Source organism: Sorex araneus, chromosome 2 (assembly GCF_027595985.1).
Source record: "Sorex araneus isolate mSorAra2 chromosome 2, mSorAra2.pri, whole genome shotgun sequence".
NCBI classification, from domain to species: Eukaryota; Metazoa; Chordata; class Mammalia; order Eulipotyphla; family Soricidae; genus Sorex; species Sorex araneus.
Window position 1 is genome coordinate 337457394 of NC_073303.1, and position 15873 is coordinate 337473266.

Sequence of the window (15873 nt, forward strand, 5' to 3'; positions counted from 1 at the left end):
ACCCCCCGCCTTGTAACTGATAAATTTCACTTGACTTTCTATTTACTATGGTTACATTCAATGTTTCAACATAAACCTCACTATTATTGTTAGGAGTACCCCACTAGTCAGACCTGTTGTGAAGAGAAATGAGGTTGCTGTACTTGAGCAACTAAGTCCAGGGAGATTTCTTCCAGATATTGGATCATTGCAAGCTTGTAAACCCATCTGTGGTCCTCATAATATGGTGGTCACCACGCCCTTCACCCCCGGCAAGGAAGAGGCGAGAGAGAGAAATACCTTTCCCCTCCTGGGCGGGCATGGGGACGCGGCTTAGTTCTCAGTCTAGAGACATTCTGCGAGGAGCTGCCCATGCCGAGAAATTTAGCTGGCGTCTGGAGTCACACTCATGCAGCTGCGGAGAGACCGCACACACTTGCGGCCCCCGGGATCACATCTTGGCAGTGGGAAGCTAGTATGATTTTAAAGAAAATTCTCCCACATCTTTTTATTTATTGGAGGGAGGCGTTCAGGGGTTGAACCTAAGGCTTCATACCTGTCAATCTCGTGCTCTACCACTGAGCTACATCCCTGGCCATCGTCCAGCTTTTCAGTTGCCATTTTGTTTCACATCCAACTGTCTTTGGCCCACACATGTTTTTAACCTACACAGACCCCATTATAATAAAAGCAATTTCAGTGGAACTGACAATATTCGCAGTAAACCATATTAGTTTTACTCGAATGAGCGACCAGGCTGGATAGTACAGTGGGTAAGGACCATTGACCCGAGCAAGCATTTGAAGGTGCCTTTGGAGACCTCGGGCCTCTCTGCGAGTGCTTCTACCCTGTGCGGGTAGTGAAGGTAGGTCCCACTCTGGGTCCTCCTCTGCCCTCAGCCTCATACGTGACTTCTGTCCCCTGATGCCACGCCTGACATGCTGTGCAAACAAGCTCAAGCAGTGCATCTCCGCTGCCCCCCTGCGTGGTGGGAAGTGGGTAACGATGCGGGAACCCACACGTGGGGCAGGAGTGGGGGAGGTTTGAAGGTTGGGGATTACCTTGAGGGCCTGGAGATTGCTCTTGTTAGACACATGGTACCTGAAATTTCTCTCAGCTCTCTGCCAAGTAGCTTGAGCCTGCAGGAGGACTTGCTTGAGACTGAGGGATTTTATGTTTCATGGTCTCTTGCCCCCGCACCTAGATGTCTTCACTGGGGCCCCTCGGAGCGGGGTGGGTTGAGTTTCCCCAATCAGAGCCCCAGCAGCTGAAGACCTCTGGAACCCAGCCATAGCCATGCTCAAAGCCCCTCACCACGCATTCGGACGAGCCTCATGCATGAAGGAACTCAGGTATGAGGGACCCGGGGCTGAGATCTCCATGCCTGCTCAGATCGGGACTGGGCCTCTTCCACCCAGGCCCCCCATTTTCCAGTAGCTTGGCAGCCACACCCACAAATTTCCCCGGGCACCCGTGTAATCCCATCAATGGCCAAAATCCAGAGACTATAATACAACACTCCCAGAAGCATTGTTTTATAGCCTAGTTGTCTTACAGCCCAGTTCTCCCTCTCAGAGAAGCTGGCAAGGTACTGAAAGCATCCTGCCCGCACAGCAGAGCCTGGCAAGCTCTCCATGGCATATTCTATATGCCAAATACAGTAACAGTGACGGGTCTCATTCCCCTGACCCTGAAAGAGCCTCCAGTGCGGCACTGCTGGGAAGAACGAGTAAAGAGAGGTTGCTAAAATCTCAGGGCTAGGACGAATGGAGACGTTACTGGCGCCCATTCGAGCAAATCGATAATCAACAGGATGACAGTGATACAGTGGTTTCTCTGGAAGAAATAGACTTGCTGGATGTCAGCAGGGGCGAAAGCAGCTGGGCAGGGAGGCACTGCCATGTCCTCCAACCTGTGGGAACCATAAGTCAAAGTCAGGTGGGGTCCCGGGAGAAGTCACTGAGGGCCTGTAAGGTTGGGAGCCACCTATGTCGCCCCTGCAGGCCGCACTTAGCACATTGGAGAGCCTTAGTGGAGCCAGGGAGAAGCAGTTTCTTTTCTTTTTTTTCCCTGGGGGACAGGGGATTTGAGCCACACAGGCCCTGCTCAAGGCTATTCCTGGCTCTGCTCTCGGACATCACTCCTGGAAGGATCGGGGAATCATAGGAGCTTCCGGGGGTGGAACTGGGGTTGGCCTTTTGCAAGGCAAGCACCCTGCCCACTGCACTATCTCTCTGGCCCTGGAGAAGCATTTTCACATGTAATGAAAGACACCCTGGACATGGGGCTCCTCAGAGCTGCCCTTAGCACCACGCAGCCAGCTTCTTCATGGGCTGCCAAGTTCCTAGTTCCCCTCCGCCTCCCCCCCCCACCAATGCTGTAATGCCTACATTGTCCCTAAGGCTGCAGGTGGCCTCTCTAACTGAACACGGTGCCAGTGTGTCCCGTCCTCGCCCTGTCCCTATTCTCCTGCTTTTACTCTGGACCTTCTGCCTCTCACCGGAGCTCACCTGGTTACCTGCAACTGCCAACTGCCGCCAACCTAGGAGGGTGGCGAGAAGACATTCCTGCCAAAGCCTGCAGCAGGCTGCCCACGGAGGCCCCTCCCCGCTTAAGAGGGGCCATTAACTGCCATTGCAGAGCCTGGAACAAAGGCCCCTGTTGCAGTAGGGTCAGGATTCGGGATGTTACTTAGGATACAAGAGGGTGTCTGGCAGAGCTCTGGGCCTGGCCGGCTCCCAGACCCCATGTCAGTCAGAGACCTGGCAACGTGTCTCTGCAACGTGGGCCTTGGAGCAGGGGAGGGGGGTCTCTAAGGGAAGGGGACAGTCCGAGGCCCGGCACTGTGTGCGAGGAGGGGGCCAGCGCGAGGACGGGAGGCGTCGTTCCAGAGCCGGGCTCCCAGCTCGCACCCCTCTGTGGGTGAAGGGTCGGGCTGCAGGGCGGGGCGGAGACTGCTGCGGGCCTGGGTGAAGCAATATGCAAATACCCGGGGCGGGTGGCCCGGGTTCAAGGGTTGCGTAGTAAATGGAAAGGTAGAGGGAACAAACTTCCTATCAGGGCTGACAGCCTGTAGCTATTTTCCTTCCACCCAGGGCTACTCTTGCGTCCAGAATTGCAGCTTCAGGGCAGTTTGATAGCCGGCTTTTCCCTGGCAGGAGGACCGGGTTCAAGCAATCTCTTCGATGTAATCAGTGGCCGGGGATGTGGCTCAGGGCCCGGGGTTCGATGCCCAGCAATGGAGGGGAACAAAAAAGAAAAGTTAGCCTGCACAGGAAAAAGATAGCAAGTGCGCGCCGCGTCGGTGACTGTTTGCTTTTGTTTGGGTGCCTTACCTGCTGGGTGCATCGGGTCCCGGAGATCACCCGCGAGTCCCCCTTTATCCCTGCCTCTCCTGGACTGCTCCTGTCTCTGGCTAAAGAAACAGTTTATGGAACAAGAGGCAGTGGCCTCAGCGTGTCTTTGCTTCCGGGAAGCATCTATTTCTCAAACTTTCCGCCGTCCTATTGCTTTGGTTTTGTTTGGGTTTTCAGGGAGGAGCAGTGGGGTGGGGGTGGGGGGCTTTTCGCTGTGGGTTTGTTCTGTAATGTTGTAAGGGGGACTCACCAGACCCCCATGAGCACCACTCAGAGAGGCCAGTCCAGTCACCAGGAGTCTCCGAAACAGAAGCCAGCAGCCAGGAGCGGCTGAGGTGGAACAAAATCAAAGAGGAGTGTAGAAAGGCAAAAATCACATCGTAGTTAGATGGTGGACCCAGTGGGGAAGGGGGCTGCAAACACGTGTGATCAGCAGAGCAAGTTATAGAAGCAAAATCATCTAGTTAATGGTTAAGCTGCCTTATGGTCACGGAGAACAATTGGTTTGTGGGTATGGGGGACAATCTCTATTGGGGTCGGGGGCAGGTGGCATTTCCAGAGCTGAACAGTTTGTTTACGGGCTTGTTAATGGGTTACACTTGTTTTGTTTTTTTTTTTGGGGGGGGGTCACACCCGGCGTTGCACAGGGTGCAACTCCTGGCTCTGCACTCAGGAATCCTGGAGGTGCTTGGGGGGGGGGGGGGGTGCATATGGGATGCTGGGAATCCAACCCGGGTCGGCCATGTGCAAGGCAAACGCCCTACCCGCTGTGCTATCACTCCAGCCCCGACACTTGGAACAACAGAGAAAACTTGCCTTCCAGCTGACAGGCTGGGAGAAGAATTAAAACGGAGACCCTTCGGTCAGGATCCCCCAGCTCGGATTTTGCTTCGTGCTCCGCGGTGCTGGTGCTGGGTCCTGATGGTGCGGGGAACCAGAGGGCTCTGCGCTTTGGCCGCAAAGCGAGAGTTCCCACCCGTGCGCCGGCTCCCCGCCCCGGGGTCCTCCATCAGTAAAGAGCTAAAGAACGACTAGCTCCGGCCCTCGGGCCCAAAACCCGGAGTCTGAGCTCCGGGAATGGATCGTACACACCAGTACCGGCAAAACCCACAACCCAATAGCAAGAAGTAGGTGGGCGAGTGAATTTCTTTTTCCTTGACTCCTCTTTGTACTTTCGCTTTTGGGGAGTGTGCCAAGCCAGTCAACCCCTCTGCTAGGTAAATAGGTGCCCGTTTCATTCCAACAAAGGCCTCTTAAAATGCAGATGGTATGTTTTCTGCTTGCTAGTCTTCACAGATTCCTTGTTGCAACCCAAGCGGGCGTGTTACTTTGATAGTCTATGAAATAACCTTAACTTTGCCTGGGGATATTTATAACAAAACATGCAGAATTATTGCACCATAAAGCCTGCTTCACTGATTCTTGCTGATTAAAAACTTTTTTTTTAAAGACCAATGTAATAAAAACTAAAAAGACCCAACCGCTGGAGCTCCGAAGACAGCCAATCCGGAGCCGCGGTGCCCCCAGCCCCCCACCGCGCCCTGCTGGGGCCCCTTCCCCCAGGCGCTTCACGCCCCACCTCCTTCCCGCTCCAAGCCGGGGTGAAGAATGAATGGCCTGGGAGGGACCGGCTCGTCTTTCTGCCACGCTGGAGGCCAGTGCCAAGTTTTGCTTGAGGAAAGCGAAGGCCAAGCCATCCCTGGAATTAGGCGAGGCCAGCGCATTCCACCCTGTCCCCTGGCGGACAGGCTCAACAGGACCGAGCCATTTTTCATTGAAGCCAGAATCTTGCAAGGGCAAGAAGTTGGCAAGAGCTGACCTAATCCTTTATTCCTGCTTCCAAGGTGCCCATTTACCAGGCACATCCGCAAGGGCGCTGTGAAATCGAGCCCAGTGGGGGTTTTCCCCCCCTTGGCTGTGGGCCAGCTTCAAACTGGTTTCATCAGGTCCTGAGTGTGAACGCAGCGCACGCCCAGTTGGTATGGATTTTCTTTGAGGGCTCTGATGAGATTCCCATGGGGCTTTGTCTGGAACCCTAAGCGCCCCCCCAATCCCGGTGCGCCCCCCCCCTCACTTGCCCTCATCTTCCTTCCCCACCCGCCGTCTCTGCTCCGCGCCCCGAGAGCATGTTTTTAAAAAGAGACAAGAGGAAAAGCGTTTTCTCTTTCCTTCAGGGGGACGGGAGAGTACTGCAACCCATTCCTTTAAGGCTGTTCAGATCCGAGTTCAGGCTGAGTGGCTCTTGCTGTCACGCAGGGTCTTCTGTCCAGGCTAGCCCGAATCGTGAGGGACAGACACTTGCCAACTGCAATTATTGAGACGCCTTGCTGAGCGCTCAGACAGCTTCCCCCTGCCCCCCCCCCTCAGTCCAGCGTCCCCTGTGAGTGAAAGAGCATCGCTCTGTCCTTTGCGGTCCTGTCTCTTGCCCCTTAGAAGTGATGATTGAGGTGTGTGCTCAGGGTCCTCTTGCTTTTCTCCACATTTCCACATGTGCCAGTTCCTCTAAAACACTGTCTGCAGGTTTGGGGGCTTCTTGTGATGCAAATGATGCTCAGGTTCTTCCGTATCTTCAAGAATGAGAATATTGAGTAATAAAGTCGTTCAGACTCAGAGTTGAAAAACAGAAAAGTTTAGGGGCTGGAGCGATAGCACAGAAGGTAGGGCGTTTGCCTTGCACAAGGCCGACCCGGGTTCGATTCCCAGCATCCCATATGGTCCCCTGAGCACCCCCAGAAGAAATTCCTGAGTGCAGAGCCAGGAGTAACCCCTGTGCATCGCCAGGTGTGACCCAAAAAGAAAAGAAAAGAAAAGAAAAGAAAAGAAAAGAAAAGAAAAGAAAAGAAAAGAAAAGAAAAGAAAAGTTTATTGGAAAGAAGAGAAAGGGAAAGGAACTCCCCAAGTCGGGGAGGAACTTAGTACAGGACTAAGTTAAAGGTAAGGGGGGTTCCTGTAGGCCCTTTAAGGGTCCCTTACATTTCTCCTCAGTTGGTAAGGGTTCGCTCACACACGACACCAGAAAGTCAGAGGGATGTCTGGCTGGTCTAAATCTCTCCGGGCATTATTGCCCCTTATCGTGGTCTCTGTCAGTTCAGGCTCCAGGGCAGAGCTTTATGGCCCTGAGAAGTCCCGGGAGCTTGGTAAGACAGGACCTTGAGGATGAAATGTGTTTCTGTTTCCGGTTGATGGGGAAAGATGAAACAGATGGCAGGAGGAAACTCTGACTTCCTTCCTCACTGGCAAGGGGAAACTAATCTCCCAGCATTATTGCCTCTTCTGCTCCCCTGTCAGTGTAGCCCCCAGGGCAGGGTTTTATGGTCCTGGGAAACTCCAGGATCTCCCAGCCAGGGGCTTGAGGATGAAATGTGTCAGGTTGATGGGGGCGAGAAGGAACAGCTGGCGAGAAGAAGCCCGGACTGCCTCTCTCACTGGTGAGGAGAAACTGAGGTTTCCTCTTTCATCCTGACAGCCTCAGGCAGAGCAGCAGCTATGCCCATCTTTGGGTTTGATTTTTTTTTTTCCCCTCAAGACAGGGTAGTGGGCCTACACCCAGCTGTACTCAGGGGTTACTCCTGGCCCTGCACCCAGGAATCACTGCTCTGGTGCATAGGGGACCATATGGGATGCCAGGGATTGAACCTGGGTTGGCCGCATGCAAGGTGGCCTGCAGCCAGCCCACAGCCAGAACACCTGCATCTCAGATCTAGCATAGGAAATAATTAAATAATTGTCCTTTCTTTTGAAGTATGACCTCTAGCGTTTGTTTCTGGGCCACACTGGGCAGTGCTCAAGGGTTTTCTTTGGACTCTGCTCTCTGGGAAGGCTTCTACCGGGCTCAGGGAACTATCTATGATGCCAGAGATTGACCCTGGGTTAGCTGCAAGCAAGGCAAGTGTCCTACCTACTGTACTATGGCTCCAGCCCTCAACCTCTACCATTTTCTTTGTCATCTTTTGGGAGAATGATACTTAATATGTGGTTGTTTTTTTTTTAATATTTCTCTCTGAAATATTTTTTCTTCTGGTTCTGGAAACGTTTTCACTGTGCATTCAATGTATAGATGATTTCCACAAAGCTCCAGGCTGTTCCTCCTAAGGTGCTACTGAAGTGAAGTCCAGTCTCTAGTCTAATTGTTTCTTCAGGCAATTTTTCTTTTTTTCTTTTGTTAGTTTTAAGGTCTTCTCCCACTAGGGTGGGTGGGGGTGGGGGTAGAGAATAGAAATAATTAGAAAAATGTAATTGTGCTTTATCGTGATATATTTAAGTGTGGCTGCTGCTGCTTTTAACTTTTATTTATCCTGGGTGGATCCCCCCACCTTTATAAAAAAAAAATTTTTTTTATTTGCAGTGTGGGGAATTGAACTCAAGGCGTCACACAGGGAAGGCAGGAGCTGCACCACTGACGCATGCTCCCTAGTGACTGCTTAGAACTCTCTTAGGACTTCCAGAATCTAAGATTGTATCTTCTGTCTGTTCTGGAAATTTTTTTTTTTTTTTTGCTTTTTGGGTCACACCCGGCGATGCACAGGGGTTACTCCTGGCTCTGCACTCAGGAATTACCCCTGGCGGTGCTCAGGGAACCATATGGGATGCTGGGAATTGAACCCGTGTCAGCCGCATGCAAGGCAAACGCCCTACCCACTGTGCTATCGCTCCAGCCCCAATGTTCTGGAAATTTTTATCTCTTGAAACATAATAATTCTCATTTTTCATCATTCTTTTTCTGAAACAGTGAATCCTGTTCCATCGGTTCTCTGCCGGCTGCTCCAGTCCTGCAGTGCCGGGCCATTGGGGCCGTCCTAGTGACCATCACAGCTCTCCCAGCCACCACCTCTCTGTGCTACAAGGCAAGCACCTTAACCCCGTCCCATCTTCCAGCTCCCCTCTTGCTATTTCTCTAGCCAAACTTAACTCTTTCTCTGTGTGTGTATGTGCATCCACGTGTAATTTACACCGCAGCAGGTTAATCATTCTCCTTTGGACCAAGATAGTTGCATGTGGACATCCTGGATTCGGTCTCTCGCACCACAAGGGTCCCCAGTACCACCAGGTGTAAATGCCTCGTGAGCACAGAGTTGGGAGTAATCCTCAGCATCACTGGGTGTGACCCAAAAGCTGTAAAAAAATGCCAAAACTCTAGAATATTTCCCCCTGAGAATAGGCCACAGTATTTTCTCCATCATGCGCCAATGGTTTCCCTTAGGTTCCTCTTCCCCGTGTGCTTCCTTTGGCGAGAGACAGAGTTTTTGGGGTTTCTCCCTTCAGCAGAGTAAATCCATCTAACTCTTTGCTTTGCTCATCCTGTCTTCAGCTTCACCTTTTCCTCTTGATCTTGAGTCCTGACCCTCTGCTCTCAGAAACTCCAGAAACTCCTCTGCTTGCCTCCTTTTTTTTTGCTTGCCCCCTTAACAGAAGACACCAGTGTCAGGCTGAGTTCTTGCATATTGTGTCCTTCTGTTTTTTTTTTTTAAAGATGATTAAATATTAACACAGGGATTTACATAGTAATCCATAGTTGAGTTTTAGGCATACAATGTGCCAACACCACCTTTCTGTCTCTCTGTCTCTGTCTCTGTCTCTCTCCCCCCTCCCTCCACCTCGCCCTCTCTCTCTTCCCTCTCTTGCTGGTTCTCTGGAACTGCTCCTGGCTCACTGCTTGTAGGATCACACATGCCAGGGTTCAAACTCAGGGCTCCCAGCCCTGTGAGCTTCCTTCCCCCCCACCCCCACCATTTTGGTGTTTGGATCATACCTGCTTAGGGATTACTCCTGGCTCTGCACTCAGGAATCACTCCTGGTGGTATTTGACAGACCATATATTTGTGGTGGTGGGGTTGGAGCCAGGTTGGCTGCATACAAGGCAAACATTCTACCCGCCTTACTGTTGATCCTGCCCCTACAATACCTCTTTATCCTGCCTTTCCTTCCAGTTATTCTTTGCCTGATTCTCATTTAGAGAACGGCGGCTCCTTCCAAGACCAGTTCCTCTCTCCTGCTATAAATACCATCTTTGTAGCTGTTACTGCTTTTTTCCCCACACTCATCCTCTGTCTCTTTTGCCAAGCTTTTTTGTTGCTACTCTTCCAAGCCCGAATATAGCACTTTCCTGTCTGTGATGTCTTTTGAGATGCTCCTTTGCCTTTCATCCCAAATTTTCTCTCTGAACTCCAAGAGCGTTTCATTGTTAACATGAACATAGAGCTTACAGTGCCGTACGCTTACTGTGTGCAGGACTAATCTCTCCAACAAAATCGTGAGCCCTATACGAAGGGCACTGGGAGGGACCAGAGAGAGTGCAGCGGGGAGGGTGCTTGCCTTGCATGCCACTGACAGCCAGGAGTGAGCACTGAGTACAACCAGATGCACCCCCACGCCCCAAGAGAAGAAAGGTATAGGTTTTGTTCTTCCCTTTGGGGGCCACATCTGACTTCAGTGGGGACTACTTTTGGCTCACTGCTTAGTGATGCTGGGAAACCTGACAGTGTTCTGGGATCGAGGCTGGGCCATTGCTCCAACCCTTTGAGCTATCGCCCCAGCCCCAGCTTTTTTTTTTTTTTTTTTTTTTTTTTTAATCTGTACTGTTTCTTACTCTGCCAGCACCACGCTCTGCTTACACCGGCTCATTGTAAGTGCCATTAGACTAACACAGCCCTCCCTGCTGGCTTTCTCTAGAAATCAGCTTTCTCATTGATCTCTTTTTCTTACCCAATCTCTGTTCTTTCTGGATTTCTTTTCTAAGGTCAGCTATTATACAGACTGTCTACTGTGGATGAAAAAAATAATAGTGTTGGGCTGGAGAGACAGAACAAATAGGGCTCTTTCCTTGCACGTGGCCAACCTGAGTTCTATTCCTGACACCATATGGCCCCCTGAGCCTCACCAGGAGTGATCCCTGAGCACACAGCAGGAGTAAGCCCTGAGCATGGCTGGGTGTACACCCCACCCCACCCCTCAAAGAAAAAGAGAGAAGGAAGGAAGGAAGGGAGGAAGGAAGGAGGGAGGGAGGGAAGAACGAAGGGAGAGAGGGAGGGAGGGAAGGAAGGGAGGGTCAGAGGAAGAGGAGAGAGAGAGAGAGAGAGAGAAAGAAAAATAATGTCACCTGCTTCTGTGTTCATTTTATAATCTTTCCTCTTCCCTTCTTAATATATTAAATATTAAATAAGTGGTCTATGGCTTGTCTTTGCCCTGAGTAGATTTAGTATTAGAAAACCGAAAAATATGCTTTATTGAGATTTAGCACTGTAGCACTGTCCTCCTGTTGTTCATTGATTTGCTCGAGCACCAGTAACATCTGCATTGTGAGACTTGTTGTTACTGTTTTTGGCATATCGAATATGCCACAGGTAGCTTGCTTGCGGGTGGATACTCTCTCGGTAGCTTGCCGGGCTCTCTGAGAGGGACAGAGGAATCTAACCTGGGTCGGCACGTGCAAGGCGAACACCATACCCGCTGTGCTATCGCTCCAGTCCATTATTCTCTTACAAATAAAGACCTTCCTTTTCCTACCTCCTTTTCTCTCCTCAGGTACTTTTATTTTTGTTGTTGTTGCTGCTGTTTTGTTTTGATGCTCAGGAATTACTCCTGGTCGTGCTGCTTTGGGACCATGTGGGGTGCCAGAGATTGAACCCGGGTTGGGAGATGGGACTTGGGGGTACAAGGCAAGTGCCCTACCAGCTGTACTGTCTGTCCAGTTCCCTCTCCTCAGGTTCTGCTGGCTCACTCCCCGTATTCTAAGACTGCTCTTTGCCCACCTTCACCAAGCTTTTCTGAGAGAAAGAGAGAGAGAGAGAGAGAGAGAGAGGAGCACCAGCAAGTCTATTCTGGGCTCACAGCTTTCTTCTCCACACTAGGGGATCCCACTGCCTTCCTGCTTTATTTGTGCCAGAGATTAAAACTAGGGCTTCATACTTACAAGGCAGATGCTCTCTAGCGAGCTATATCCCAGCCCTGGCGTTAACAATTATTAATGTAGTTGCTTTTCACTATGATCAATTTCTTCAGACTTTAAACACTTAGTCCCTAGATTCCTCCCAGACGTTTTCACTTAGCATCCCTAAGAGGGCTCTCTGACCTCAGTCTTTTGCCTTCATCTCTTTTTTGGTTTTGGCTTTGGGGTCACGTCCTGCGATGTTCAGGGGTTACTCCTGGCTCTGCACTCAGGCATCACTCCTGGTGGTGTTTGGGGGTCACCACGTGGGATGCCAGATATTGAACCCTGCCCGTTGTGCTGTCTCTCCAGCCCCTGTCTTCATCTCTTCTATCATCTCCTGGATCCTTTAGGTTCCAAACTCTCAGTTTATTTTAGCTCCTTCCATTTCTCCCTCATTTCCTTCAGGTTGGTTCAACCTTCCCAGTGTCTCCTCTCCTTCTGGTTGTCTTTGCTCTGAGTTCGAATCTCTTCCTTGCCTCTGTGTGCCTACCTCCCTGACAGTTTCTCTCCCGTCAGCCTTTTCTCCTCCACACCAACTTCTCGTCATTGCCTGGTGTTCCACCCCACCAGGAAACTCACCAGAGGGGAGTATGGATTTTGGAATCAGACAAATCAGGACTGGGGTCTCAACTCCACTATTTGCAGGCTGGATAGGGTCCATGTCCTCGTTTCTTCCAGGGTGACACCACTCATTACATAGGGTCTCAGAATTAAGTGTGACCATCATAAAGTTTCCATATTGAAAAGGTGAAAAGGACTGGAGAGAGTACAGGGGTCAAGTAGCCAACTTGGCTTGCACGTAGCCAACCTTGGCTTGATCCCTGGCACTGATCATGGTCCCCTGAGCACCTCTAGGAGTGACCCAAGCATAGAGCAGGAAGAGCCCCCGAGCAGCACTCCAAAAGGGTGGTGGGGGACCACACTGGTGATAAACACAGCAGTGAGGGCACATGCTGGGCATCTAGTTCCTGGTGTCCTGTGGTTCCTCCAAGCACCACAGGGGTGACCTGGGGCTCCCCGGCACTGCAGGGCCAACCAGCACCGCATCTTCTAGCCCTTATGCTGACATGTGGTCAGGTTGACTCAGAAATCGCCAGCAGGATCCCCGCAGACCTGCTATGTGCTTAGGAGGTTCCCCCTCCCCCCACCAAGGATAAAAAAGATATTTTAAGACGAATATGCAGTTTCAGATCCATTCCATTGTGTTTCTGAGGCCACACAAGGCAGAGGTCTCTCAAGGTAAAGCGCTGCTCTCATTAGTCTATACAAGCACCGACGCGTCGGGAAACACATTCCAGATTAGCCAGGTGCTTCGGGATCTGAGACAAGACACCGGCTGCGATGGGGCTGGCGCCTACCCAGGCTGATGTCGAGACAGACCAAGGCTGAAGATGGGGTCATGGGTGGTGTTCTCCCACACCGGGACAACACAGAGACACGGCGGGGCAGTGGGCTGTGTCCAGCACAGCTGTCCCTGGAAAAGGATGTGAAACTCATTGTGCGTTTTTAATCATAAAAACGCAATCCTCTCCTGCCCAGGGCAGTTCAATTTTCATAGGGGTCTTGGGGATTTGGCCGATTGTGAGGATGTCTGTGGTGATACTGAAGCTCGTTTTATGAGGTCAGCAGCCCTTACTTCCAAACCATGAATTTCATCCTTTAAAACAATAAGAATGATGGTTTGGGGGGGGGGGAAATCCATCTAGTGCTGGGAAGGACAGTCATAGACAAGACCAGCACGAAACTCCGGGCCCCACTTCCGCCTCACTCCTAGGAGAGACCTGGGGTTAGGCGTCCACTGTACTGTGAGGGGTCGGAGTCGCACGTGAAGAAACAGCTCTGGCTGACATTGGGGGGCAGTGAAAACACTCAGGAGAACAGATATTTAAAAAAAAATAAAATAAAAGGGAAAAAAAGTTGCCCTTTGCTCATCTCGTCGGCATCTTGCCACATCTCACATCTTCAACATGGCGGCCATGTGGCCTGGACTTACGTGCCCTTTGCCTTCTTTTTGAGTCCCCGAAGTGTCTCCCTTCCTTTGCTTCATGCCCCTGCGCCTATAGACTTAGGGACATACCTGTTCATAACCTCCCAAATAAAAGTGTTTTGTGGTGAAGTTTTTGTAAAATATGTCACTGTCACTGTCTATCTCTGTCATCTTGTTGCTCATCGATTTGCTCGAGTGGGCACCAGTAACGTCTCTATTGTGAGACTTGTTACTGTTTTTGGCATATCGAATGCGCCACAGGTAGCTTGCCAGACTCTGCTGTGCAGGCGGGATACTCTCGGTAGCCCGGGTTCTCTGAGAGGGATGGAGGAATTGAACCCGGGTCGGCTGCGTGCAAGGCAAAACGCCCTACCTGCTGTGTTATTGCTCCAGCCGTATGTGAAATATGCTGCATGTTATTCGGCCCTTCCAGAAATGTACAGCAAATGCCAGCCTTAATAAGGAACACTGCTGCTAATGACCACCAGCAGAGCCAGGTGGATAGTTTTTGACTTGCTGCCAGCATCCTCAGCATGCCCTGTAGGTCTGGGTCAGGGAGTCGGAGAAACTTGTCCTTCTGGAGAGTTCTGCTAGTGCTCTTACATTCGGCTGGCAGGCTCCTCGCAGGCCCGTCAGCGCCAACACACACAGCGGAGTCTCTCCTTCTGCCCTACTCAGGACCCAAGAGTGCTCTCTTGGCCATTCCTTTTGTTTTTTCCTGGGGTCACACCTGGCAATGCTCAGGGGTTACTCCTGGCTCTGCACTAAAGAATTACTCCAGTGATGCTCAGGGGACCATATGGGATGCCAGAGATCAAATCTGGGTCAACCGCATGCAAGGCAAGCACCCTCCCCACTGTACTATATCCCCAGCCCCTCCATTTGTCACTTCTAATTCCTATTTATTTGTTTTTGCTTTTTATGGGTCATACCCAGAGTTTCTCAGGAGTTACTCCTGGATCTGCACCTAGGAATAACTCCTGGTGACGCTCAGGGGACCATATTGGATGCCGGGGATTGAACCTGGGTCAGTTGTGTGAACTTGTGCCCTACCTATGCTCCAGCCCCTGTAACCCCTTTCTAGACAGTTATCTTCACCTCTTATTTCTCTCTCTACTGGTAGAGGGCGGCTGCACTTCTCTCTGGTGAATGGACCCCTGGCCCTAGTTGAACATACGGTTCAGGGAGCAGGGTTGGGGGAGCGACTTTCCTTCTGATGGTCACTAAAGAGGATTTGCTGGGGTGTAGCACATCAGGTGCTGAGGGGAGTAGATGCTCTTATAAGACCACCACCCCCAGCTCTATTCACAGCCAATACTAGAAGCCAAAGGCCACAGATAAAATCTGGGGGAAGGGGCACAGTGTGTGTGTGGGGGGTGGGGGCGTTACCTCTCTCTGGGCAGGCACCCACAGGAGTAATTTGTGGGGGCTAGAGAACAGCTATTTTATGAAATGTTCATCTTCCACCATGACTAACCAGGTGACTTTTTTTTTTTTTTTTTTTTTTTTTTTTTTGCTGTTTGGGTCACTCCCGGCGATGCACAGGGGTTATTCATGGCTCTGTACTCAGGAATTACTCCTGGTGGTGCTCAGGGGACCATATGGGATGCTGGGAATCAAACCTGGGTCGGCTGCGTGCAAGGCAAACGCCCTACCCGCTGTGCGATTGCTCCAGCCCCCAAACCAGGTGACTTCTCTGGCCCCTCTAGATTGAGGAGATTTGCTGTAAGGGGTTGTCAGAGATCACAGCATGTAGTCAGCATTTATTATTGTCCCTGTGTACCAGACGCAGGGTTAAAAATGCTTCAGGGGCTGAAGCAATAGCACAGTGGGTAGGATGTTTGCATTGCACACGACTGACCCGGGTTCAATTCCCAACATCCCAGGGGTAATTCCTGAGTGCAGAGCCAGGAGTAACCCCTGTGCATCACCAGGTGTGACACAAAAAGAAAAAAAAAGCTTCAGGCCAGCTTCCCACTTCATGTTCATGCATCTCTGAGACTCCTGATCACAGAATATCATGATGTCTTTTTTTGGGGGGGATTCAGAGGAGGATACCTGTCAGTACTCAGGACTTACTCCTGGTTCTATGCTCAGAGATCACTCCTGTTGGACAGGGAGCAGAGGAGAGGCGGGTGGTGGAGAGTAAATGCATTGCCAAAATGCCGGGGATTTAATCCAAGTTTACTGCCTGTAAGGCAAGCGCTCTAACCCCTGCACTACCCTCCAGCACCATGATGTCCGTTTGCAGATGAGGAAAGTGAAGCATCACCAGGCTCAGAGTTGAGATTCTGAGTCTAGGCAGGGCCCCAGGTCTTGTCGTTATCATCGCACATTCTGATTGGAGGGACCGTGTGGAGTCACCTGTAGAAAGATTCCCGGCAAACGTGTCAGCACTAGAGAAAGGCAAGCCAAAGACACTGCCTTCAGAGCAGACTGGCCCGCCTTCTGCTCTGCCCACTGGAAAGGGTCTGGCGTGGTTCACGGAACTGTGAGAAGGAGGAGTCTTCTGGCCTCGGGGCCGCCACAGGGCATGGGGTGCAGAGGAGGTTCTGTCTTGGCCTGGCCCCATTTGTGGGATTTGGAATCTTTCCCTGACCCCTGCGGGGTTTCTGTAGATTAGA